The 12,589-nt window shown below is 50.4% G+C and overlaps 1 long non-coding RNA gene across 1 annotated transcript in view; it reads right to left on the reverse strand.

Moving 5' to 3' along the window:
- Positions 1–4,223: 4,223 nt before the first annotated feature.
- LOC144953716 (uncharacterized) overlaps positions 4,224–12,589 on the reverse strand; it is a 12,668-nt gene continuing 4,302 nt past the window's right edge. Inside the window, exon 4 of the long non-coding RNA XR_013640883.1 lies at positions 4,224–4,398. This is a non-coding gene — a long non-coding RNA (uncharacterized LOC144953716). The remainder of the gene's footprint in view (positions 4,399–12,589) is intronic.

Here is a 12,589-nt window from a genome sequence, read left to right on the forward strand (position 1 = left end):
ACACACACAGTGACACACACACACAGTGACACACACACACACACAGTGACACACACACAGTGACACACACACACAGTGACACACACAGTGACACAGTGACACACACACAGTGACACACACACAGAGTGACACACACAGTGACAAGTCACCTGTTATCAGTAGACAACTCTACTGCCTGACTCTGAGTGACACAGTGACACACACACACACAGTGACACACACACACAGTGACACACACACACAGTGACACACACACACACAGTGACACACACAGTGACACACACAGTGACAAGTCACCTGTTATCAGTAGACAACTCTCCAGCCTGACTGAGTGACACAGTGACACACACACAGTGACACACACACACAGTGACACACACACAGTGACACACACACACAGTGACACACACAGTGACACAGTGACAAGTCACCTGTTATCAGTAGACAACTCTCCTGCCTGACTCTGAGTGACACAGTGACACACACACACACAGTGACACACACACACACAGTGACACACACACACACAGTGACACACACACACAGTGACACACACACACACAGTGACACACACACAGTGACACACACACACACAGTGACACACACACAGTGACACACACACACACAGTGACACACACACACAGTGACACACACACAGAGTGACACACACAGTGACAAGTCACCTGTTATCAGTAGACAACTCTCCTGCCTGACTCTGAGTGACACAGTGACACACACACAGTGACACACACACACACAGTGACACACACACAGTGACACACACACACAGTGACACACACACACACACAGTGACACACACAGTGACACAGTGACAAGTCACCTGTTATCAGTAGACAACTCTCCTGCCTGACTCTGAGTGACACAGTGACACACACACACACAGTGACACACACACACACAGTGACACACACACAGTGACACACACACAGAGTGACACACACAGTGACAAGTCACCTGTTATCAGTAGACAACTCTCCTGCCTGACTCTGAGTGACACAGTGACACACACACAGTGACACACACACACAGTGACACACACACACAGTGACACACACACACAGTGACACACACACAGAGTGACACAGTGACAAGTCACCTGTTATAAGTAGACAACTCTCCTGCCTGACTCTGAGTGACACAGTGACACACACACACACAGTGACACACACACACAGTGACACACACACACAGTGACACACACACACACAGTGACACACACAGTGACACACACAGTGACAAGTCACCTGTTATCAGTAGACAACTCTCCAGCCTGACTCTGAGTGACACAGTGACACACACACAGTGACACACACACACAGTGACACACACACAGTGACACACACACACACAGTGACACACACAGTGACACAGTGACAAGTCACCTGTTATAAGTAGACAACTCTCCTGCCTGACTCTGAGTGACACAGTGACACACACACACACAGTGACACACACACACAGTGACACACACACACACAGTGACACACACACAGTGACACACACACACACAGTGACACACACACACAGTGACACACACACACACAGTGACACACACACACAGTGACACACACACAGAGTGACACACACAGTGACAAGTCACCTGTTATCAGTAGACAACTCTCCTGCCTGACTCTGAGTGACACAGTGACACACACACAGTGACACACACACACACTGTGACACACACACAGTGACACACACACACAGTGACACACACACACACACAGTGACACACACAGTGACACAGTGACAAGTCACCTGTTATCAGTAGACAACTCTCCTGCCTGACTCTGAGTGACACAGTGACACACACACACACAGTGACACACACACACACAGTGACACACACACACACAGTGACACACACACACACAGTGACACACACAGTGACACAGTGACAAGTCACCTGTTATCAGTAGACAACTCTCCTGCCTGACTCTGAGTGACACAGTGACACACACACACACAGTGACACACACACACACAGTGACACACACACACAGTGACACACACACACAGTGACACACACACAGAGTGACACAGTGACAAGTCACCTGTTATCAGTAGACAACTCTCCTGCCTGACTCTGAGTGACACAGTGACACACACACACACAGTGACACACACACACAGTGACACACACACAGTGACACACACACACAGTGACACACACAGTGACACAGTGACAAGTCACCTGTTATAAGTAGACAACTCTCCTGCCTGACTCTGAGTGACACAGTGACACACACACACACAGTGACACACACACACACAGTGACACACACACACACAGTGACACACACACACAGTGACACACACACACACAGTGACACACACACAGTGACACACACAGTGACACACACACACAGTGATACACACACACACACAGTGACACACACACACACAGTGACACACACACAGTGACACACACACACAGTGACACACACACACACAGTGACACACACACACAGTGACACACACACAGAGTGACACACACAGTGACAAGTCACCTGTTATCAGTAGACAACTCTCCTGCCTGACTCTGAGTGACACAGTGACACACACACACACAGTGACACACACACACACAGTGACACACACACACACACAGTGACACACACACAGTGACACACACACACACACAGTGACACACACACACACAGTGACACACACACAGTGACACACACACACACAGTGACACACACAGTGACACACACACACAGTGACACACACACACAGTGACACACACACAGTGACACACACAGTGACACACACAGTGACACACACAGTGACACAGTGACAAGTCACCTGTTATCAGTAGACAACTCTCCTGCCTGACTCTGAGTGACACAGTGACACACACACACACAGTGACACACACACACACAGTGACACACACACACACAGTGACACACACACAGAGTGACACACACAGTGACACACACACACAGTGACACAGTGACAAGTCACCTGTTATCAGTAGACAACTCTCCTGCCTGACTCTGAGTGACCTCCAGTTGAGCCAGCAGCTGAGCGGAGCGCTCAGACGCCGCGTCAAACACACACACACAGTGACACACACACAGTGACACACACACACACAGTGACACACACAGTGACACAGTGACAAGTCACCTGTTATCAGTAGACAACTCTCCTGCCTGACTCTGAGTGACACAGTGACACACACACACACAGTGACACACACACACACAGTGACACACACACACAGTGACACACACACACACACAGTGATACACACACACAGTGACACACACACACAGAGTGACACACACACACACAGTGACACACACACACACAGTGACACACACACACAGTGACACACACACACACACAGTGATACACACACACAGTGACACACACACACAGAGTGACACACACACACACAGTGACACAGTGACACACACACACACAGTGACACACACACACACAGTGACACACACACACACAGTGACACACACACAGAGTGACACACACAGTGACACACACACACAGTGACACAGTGACAAGTCACCTGTTATCAGTAGACAACTCTCCTGCCTGACTCTGAGTGACCTCCAGTTGAGCCAGCAGCTGAGCGGAGCGCTCAGACGCCGCGTCAAACACACACACACAGTGACACACACAGTGACACACACACACAGTGACACACACACACAGTGACACACACAGTGACACACACACACAGTGACACACACACACAGTGACACACACAGTGACACACACACAGAGTGACACACACACACAGAGTGACACACACAGTGACACACACACAGAGTGACACACACACAGTGACACACACACACAGAGTGACACACACAGTGACACACACACACACAGTGACACACAGAGTGACACAGTGACAAGTCACCTGTTATCAGTAGACAACTCTCCTGCCTGACTCTGAGTGACCTCCAGTTGAGCCACCAGCTGAGCGGAGCGCTCAGACGCCGCGTCAAACACACACACACAGTGACACACACACACACAGTGACACACACACACAGTGACACACACACACACAGTGACACACACACAGTGACACACACACAGTGACACACACACAGTGACACACACACAGTGACACACACACACAGTGACACACACACACACAGTGACACACACACAGTGACACACACACAGTGACACACACACAGTGACACACACACAGTGACACACACACACAGTGACACACACAGTGACACAGTGACAAGTCACCTGTTATCAGTAGACAACTCTCCTGCCTGACTCTGAGTGACCTCCAGTTGAGCCAGCAGCTGAGCGGAGCGCTCAGACGCCGCGTCGCACTCGGCTCTGAGCGAGCGAGATTCTTGCTGAAAACGCGAGACACGCTCGCTGTGTGTGGCAGACACAGAGACACACAGAGACACAGAGACACAGAGAGACACAGAGACACAGAGACACGCTCGCTGTGTGTGGGAGACACAGAGACACAGAGAGAGACAGACACACAGAGACACGCTCGCTGTGTGTGGCAGACACAGAGACACACAGAGACACAGAGACACAGAGAGACACAGAGACACAGAGACACGCTCGCTGTGTGTGGGAGACACAGAGACACAGAGAGAGACAGACACACAGAGACACGCTCGCTGTGTGTGGCAGACACAGAGACACACAGAGACACAGAGACACAGAGAGACACAGAGACACAGAGACACGCTCGCTGTGTGTGGGAGACACAGAGACACAGAGAGAGACAGACACACAGAGACACGCTCGCTGTGTGTGGGAGAGACAGAGACACAGAGAGAGACAGACACACAGAGACACGCTCGTTGTGTGTGGCAGACACAGAGACACAGAGAGACACAGACACACAGAGACACGCTCGCTGTGTGTGGGAGAGACAGAGACACAGAGAGAGACAGACACACAGAGACACGCTCGCTGTGTGTGGCAGACACAGAGACACAGAGAGAGACAGACACACAGAGACACGCTCGCTGTGTGTGGGAGAGACAGAGACACAGAGAGAGACAGACACACAGAGACACGCTCGCTGTGTGTGGCAGACACAGAGACACAGAGAGAGACAGACACACAGAGACACGCTCGCTGTGTGTGGCAGACACAGAGACACAGAGAGAGACAGACACACAGAGACACGCTCGCTGTGTGTGGCAGACACAGAGACACAGAGAGAGACACAGTGAGACACACAGAGACACGCTCGCTGTGTGTGGCAGACACAGACACACAGAGAGACAGAGACACAGAGACACAGAGAGACAGTGAGACACAGAGACACAGAGAGAGAGACACAGAGACACAGAGACACACAGAGACACAGAGACACAGAGAGACACAGAGAGACAGTGAGACACAGAGACACAGAGAGAGAGACACAGAGACACAGAGACACACAGAGACACAGAGAGACAGTGAGACACAGAGAGAGAGACACAGAGACACAGAGACACACAGAGACACAGAGACACAGAGAGACACAGAGAGACAGTGAGACACAGAGACACAGAGAGACAGTGAGACACAGAGAGAGAGACACAGAGACACAGAGACACACAGAGACACAGAGACACAGAGAGACACAGAGAGACAGAGACACAGAGAGACACAGTGAGACACACAGAGAGACACAGAGACACAGAGACACACAGAGACACAGAGACACAGAGAGACACAGAGAGACAGTGAGACACAGAGACACAGAGAGACAGTGAGACACAGAGAGAGAGACACACAGAGACACAGAGAGACAGTGAGACACAGAGAGAGAGACACAGAGACACAGAGACACACAGAGACACAGAGACACAGAGAGACACAGAGAGACAGAGACACAGAGAGACACAGTGAGACACACAGAGAGACAGAGACACAGAGAGACAGTGAGACAGTGAGACACACAGAGAGACAGAGACACAGAGAGACAGTGAGACAGTGAGACACACAGAGAGACAGAGACACAGAGAGACACAGTGAGACACACAGAGAGACAGAGACACAGAGACACAGAGAGAGACACAGAGACACAGAGACACAGTGAGACACAGTGAGACACACAGAGAGACAGAGACACAGAGACACAGAGAGAGACACAGAGACACAGAGACACAGTGAGACACAGTGAGACACACAGAGAGAGACAGAGACACAGAGAGACACAGTGAGACACACAGAGAGAGACACAGAGACACAGAGACACAGAGACACAGAGAGACACAGAGAGACAGTGAGACACAGAGACACAGAGAGAGAGACACAGAGACACAGAGACACACAGAGACACAGAGAGACAGTGAGACACAGAGACACAGAGAGAGAGACACAGAGACACAGAGACACACAGAGACACAGAGACACACACAGAGACACAGAGACACAGAGAGAGAGACACAGAGACACAGAGACACACAGAGACACAGAGACACAGAGAGACACAGAGAGACAGAGACACAGAGAGACACAGTGAGACACACAGAGAGACAGAGACACAGAGAGACAGTGAGACACAGAGAGAGACACAGAGAGAGACACAAAGACACAGACTCACACAGAGAGAGACACAGAGACACACACAGAGACACAGAGAGACACAGAGACACACACAGAGACACAGAGAGACACAGAGACACACACAGAGACACACACAGAGACACACACAGAGACACGGAGAGACACACAGAGACACAGAGACACAGTGACACACACAGAGACACAGAGAGACAGTGAGACACACAGAGACACACAGAGACTCACAGAGACTCACAGAGACACACACAGAGACACAGAGAGAGACACAGAGACACACAGAGACACAGAGAGAGACACAAAGACACACAGACTCACACAGAGAGAGACACAGAGACACACACAGAGACACACAGAGACACAGAGACACACAGAGAGACACAGAGAGAGACACAAAGACACACAGACTCACACAGAGAGAGACACAGAGACACACACAGAGACACACAGAGACACAGAGACACACACAGAGACACACACAGAGACACACAGAGACACACAGAGACACAGAGACACACACAGAGACACAGAGAGACACACAGAGACACAGAGACACACAGAGACACACAGAGACTCACAGAGACTCACAGAGACACACACAGAGACACAGAGAGAGACACAGAGACACACAGAGACACAGAGAGAGACACAAAGACACACAGACTCACACAGAGAGAGACACAGAGACACACACAGAGACACACAGAGACACAGAGACACACAGAGAGACACAGAGACACACACAGAGAGACTCACAGAGACACACACAGAGACACACACAGAGACACAGAGAGAGACACAGAGACACACAGAGACACAGAGAGAGACACAGAGACACACACAGAGACACAGAGAGACACACAGAGACACACAGAGACACACACAGAGACACACACAGAGACACAGAGAGAGACACAGAGACACACAGAGACACAGAGAGAGACACAGAGACACACACAGAGACACAGAGAGAGACACAGAGACACACACAGAGACACAGAGAGACACACAGAGACACACAGAGACACAGAGAGACACAGAGAGACACAGAGAGACTCACAGAGACACAGAGAGACACAGAGAGACACACAGAGACACACAGAGACACACAGAGACACACAGAGACACACAGAGACACAGTGAGACACACAGAGAGACAGAGACACAGAGACACAGAGACACAGAGAGAGACACAGAGAGAGACACAAAGACACAGACTCACACAGAGAGAGACACAGAGACACACACAGAGACACAGAGAGACACAGAGACACACACAGAGACACAGAGAGACACAGAGACACACACAGAGACACACAGAGACTCACAGAGACACACACAGAGACACAGAGAGAGACACAGAGACACACACAGAGACACAGAGAGACACAGAGAGACACACAGAGACACACAGAGACTCACAGAGACACACACAGAGACACAGAGAGACACACAGAGACACAGAGAGACACAGAGAGACACAGAGAGACACAGAGAGACACACAGAGACACACAGAGACACACAGAGACACACACAGAGACACAGAGAGACACACAGAGACACAGAGAGAGACACAGAGACACACACAGAGACACAGAGAGACACACAGAGACACACAGAGACTCACAGAGACACAGAGACACACACAGAGACACAGAGAGACACACACAGAGACACAGAGAGAGACACAGAGACACACACAGAGACTCAGAGACACACACAGAGACACACAGAGACACACAGAGACACAGAGACACACACAGAGACACAGAGAGACACACAGAGACACAGAGACACACACAGAGACACACAGAGACACAGAGAGACACAGAGACACACACAGAGACACAGAGAGACACAGAGACACACACAGAGACACACAGAGACTCACAGAGACACACACAGAGACACAGAGAGAGACACAGAGACACACACAGAGACACAGAGAGAGACACAGAGACACACACAGAGACTCAGAGACACACACAGAGACACACAGAGACACAGAGAGAGACACAGAGACACACACAGAGACACAGAGAGAGACACAGAGACACACACAGAGACTCAGAGACACACACAGAGACACACAGAGACACACAGAGACACAGAGACACACACAGAGACACAGAGAGACACACAGAGACACAGAGACACACACAGAGACACACAGAGACACAGAGAGACACAGAGACACACAGAGACACACAGAGACTCACAGAGACACACACAGAGACACAGAGAGACACACAGAGACACAGAGAGACACAGAGAGACACAGAGAGACACAGAGAGACACACAGAGACACACAGAGACACACAGAGACACACACAGAGACACAGAGAGACACACAGAGACACAGAGAGAGACACAGAGACACACACAGAGACACAGAGACACACAGAGACACACAGAGACACACAGAGACACACACAGAGACACAGAGACACACACAGAGACACAGAGAGACACACAGAGACACACAGAGACTCACAGAGACACAGAGACACACACAGAGACACAGAGAGACACACACAGAGACACAGAGAGAGACACAGAGACACACAGAGACTCACAGAGACACACACAGAGACACACAGAGACACACAGAGACACAGAGACACACACAGAGACACAGAGAGACACACAGAGACACAGAGACACACACAGAGACACAGAGAGACACACAGAGACTCACAGAGACACACACAGAGACACACAGAGACACACAGAGACACACACAGAGACACACAGAGACTGAGTGAGTGACTGAGTGAGTGACTGAGTGAGTGACTGAGTGAGTGAGTGAGTGGTGACTGAGTGGTGAGTGAGTGAGCGAGTGACTGAGTGAGTGAGTGAGTGGTGACTGAGTGAGTGACTGAGTGAGTGACTGAGTGAGTGAGTGAGTGGTGACTGAGTGGTGAGTGAGTGAGTGAGTGACTGAGTGGTGAGTGAGTGAGCGAGTGACTGAGTGAGTGAGTGACTGACTGACTGAGTGAGTGACTGAGTGAGTGAGTGACTGAGTGAGTGACTGAGTGAGTGAGTGACTGACTGACTGAGTGAGTGAGTGACTGACTGACTGAGTGAGTGACTGAGTGAGTGAGTGACTGAGTGAGTGACTGAGTGAGTGACTGACTGAGTGAGTGACTGAGTGAGTGAGTGACTGAGTGACTGAGTGAGTGAGTGAGTGACTGAGTGAGTGACTGAGTGAGTGAGTGACTGAGTGACTGACTGAGTGAGTGACTGACTGAGTGAGTGACTGACTGACTGAGTGAGTGACTGAGTGAGTGACTGACTGAGTGAGTGACTGACTGACTGACTGAGTGAGTGAGTGACTGAGTGACTGACTGAGTGAGTGACTGACTGAGTGAGTGAGTGACTGACTGACTGAGTGAGTGACTGACTGAGTGAGTGAGTGACTGAGTGAGTGAGTGACTGAGTGACTGAGTGACTGACTGAGTGAGTGGTGAGTGAGTGACTGACTGACTGAGTGACTGACTGACTGAGTGAGTGAGTGACTGAGTGACTGACTGAGTGAGTGAGTGACTGAGTGACTGACTGAGTGAGTGAGTGAGTGACTGATTGAGTGAGTGACTGACTGACTGAGTGAGTGACTGAGTGACTGACTGAGTGAGTGAGTGAGTGAGTGAGTGACTGAGTGACTGACTGAGTGACTGAGTGACTGACTGAGTGAGTGAGTGAGTGACTGAGTGACTGACTGAGTGAGTGGTGAGTGAGTGACTGACTGAGTAAGTGACTGACTGAGTGAGTGAGTGACTGACTGAGTGAGTGAGTGACTGAGTGACTGACTGAGTGAGTGAGTGACTGACTGAGTGAGTGAGTGACTGACTGAGTGAGTGACTGACTGAGTGAGTGAGTGACTGAGTGACTGACTGAGTGAGTGAGTGAGTGGTGACTGAGTGACTGACTGAGTGAGTGAGTGAGTGACTGAGTGACTGACTGAGTGAGTGAGTGAGTGACTGAGTGACTGACTGAGTGAGTGACTGACTGACTGAGTGAGTGACTGAGTGAGTGAGTGACTGAGTGAGTGAGTGACTGAGTGACTGAGTGACTGACTGAGTGAGTGACTGACTGACTGAGTGACTGACTGAGTGAGTGAGTGACTGAGTGAGTGAGTGACTGACTGACTGAGTGAGTGACTGAGTGAGTGAGTGACTGAGTGAGTGAGTGACTGAGTGAGTGACTGAGTGAGTGAGTGACTGACTGACTGAGTGAGTGACTGACTGACTGAGTGAGTGACTGAGTGAGTGAGTGACTGAGTGAGTGACTGAGTGAGTGACTGACTGAGTGAGTGACTGAGTGAGTGAGTGACTGAGTGACTGAGTGAGTGAGTGAGTGACTGAGTGAGTGACTGAGTGAGTGAGTGACTGAGTGACTGACTGAGTGAGTGACTGACTGAGTGAGTGACTGACTGACTGAGTGAGTGACTGAGTGAGTGACTGACTGAGTGAGTGACTGACTGACTGACTGAGTGAGTGACTGAGTGACTGACTGAGTGAGTGACTGACTGAGTGAGTGACTGACTGACTGAGTGAGTGACTGACTGAGTGAGTGAGTGACTGAGTGAGTGAGTGACTGAGTGACTGAGTGACTGACTGAGTGAGTGGTGAGTGAGTGACTGACTGACTGAGTGACTGACTGACTGAGTGAGTGAGTGACTGAGTGACTGACTGAGTGAGTGAGTGACTGAGTGACTGACTGAGTGAGTGAGTGACTGATTGAGTGAGTGACTGACTGACTGAGTGAGTGACTGAGTGACTGACTGAGTGAGTGAGTGAGTGAGTGAGTGACTGAGTGACTGACTGAGTGACTGAGTGACTGACTGAGTGAGTGAGTGAGTGACTGAGTGACTGACTGAGTGAGTGGTGAGTGAGTGACTGACTGAGTAAGTGACTGACTGAGTGAGTGAGTGACTGACTGAGTGAGTGAGTGACTGAGTGACTGACTGAGTGAGTGAGTGACTGACTGAGTGAGTGAGTGACTGACTGAGTGAGTGACTGACTGAGTGAGTGAGTGACTGAGTGACTGACTGAGTGAGTGAGTGAGTGGTGACTGAGTGACTGACTGAGTGAGTGAGTGAGTGACTGAGTGACTGACTGAGTGAGTGAGTGAGTGACTGAGTGACTGACTGAGTGAGTGACTGACTGACTGAGTGAGTGACTGAGTGAGTGAGTGACTGAGTGAGTGAGTGACTGAGTGACTGAGTGACTGACTGAGTGAGTGACTGACTGACTGAGTGACTGACTGAGTGAGTGAGTGACTGAGTGACTGACTGAGTGAGTGACTGACTGAGTGAGTGACTGACTGACTGAGTGAGTGACTGAGTGACTGACTGACTGAGTGACTGACTGAGTGAGTGACTGACTGACTGAGTGAGTGACTGACTGACTGAGTGAGTGAGTGACTGAGTGGTGAGTGAGTGACTGAGTGACTGAGTGAGTGAGTGACTGAGTGACTGAGTGAGTGAGTGACTGAGTGAGTGACTGAGTGAGTGACTGACTGAGTGAGTGACTGACTGACTGAGTGAGTGACTGAGTGAGTGACTGAGTGACTGACTGACTGACTGAGTGAGTGACTGACTGAGTGAGTGACTGACTGACTGAGTGAGTGACTGAGTGACTGACTGAGTGAGTGACTGACTGAGTGAGTGACTGACTGACTGAGTGAGTGACTGAGTGACTGACTGAGTGAGTGACTGACTGACTGAGTGACTGACTGACTGACTGACTGAGTGAGTGAGTGACTGAGTGACTGAGTGACTGAGTGACTGAGTGAGTGAGTGACTGAGTGACTGACTGAGTGAGTGGTGAGTGAGTGACTGACAGAGTGAGTGACTGACTGAGTGAGTGACTGAGTGACTGACTGAGTGAGTGACTGACTGAGTGAGTGAGTGAGTGACTGAGTGACTGACTGAGTGAGTGGTGAGTGAGTGACTGATTGAGTGAGTGACTGACTGAGTGAGTGAGTGACTGAGTGACTGACTGAGTGAGTGAGTGAGTGAGTGA

This window comes from Lampetra fluviatilis, chromosome 81, assembly GCF_964198595.1.
Source record: "Lampetra fluviatilis chromosome 81, kcLamFluv1.1, whole genome shotgun sequence".
In the NCBI taxonomy this organism is placed as follows: domain Eukaryota; kingdom Metazoa; phylum Chordata; class Hyperoartia; order Petromyzontiformes; family Petromyzontidae; genus Lampetra; species Lampetra fluviatilis.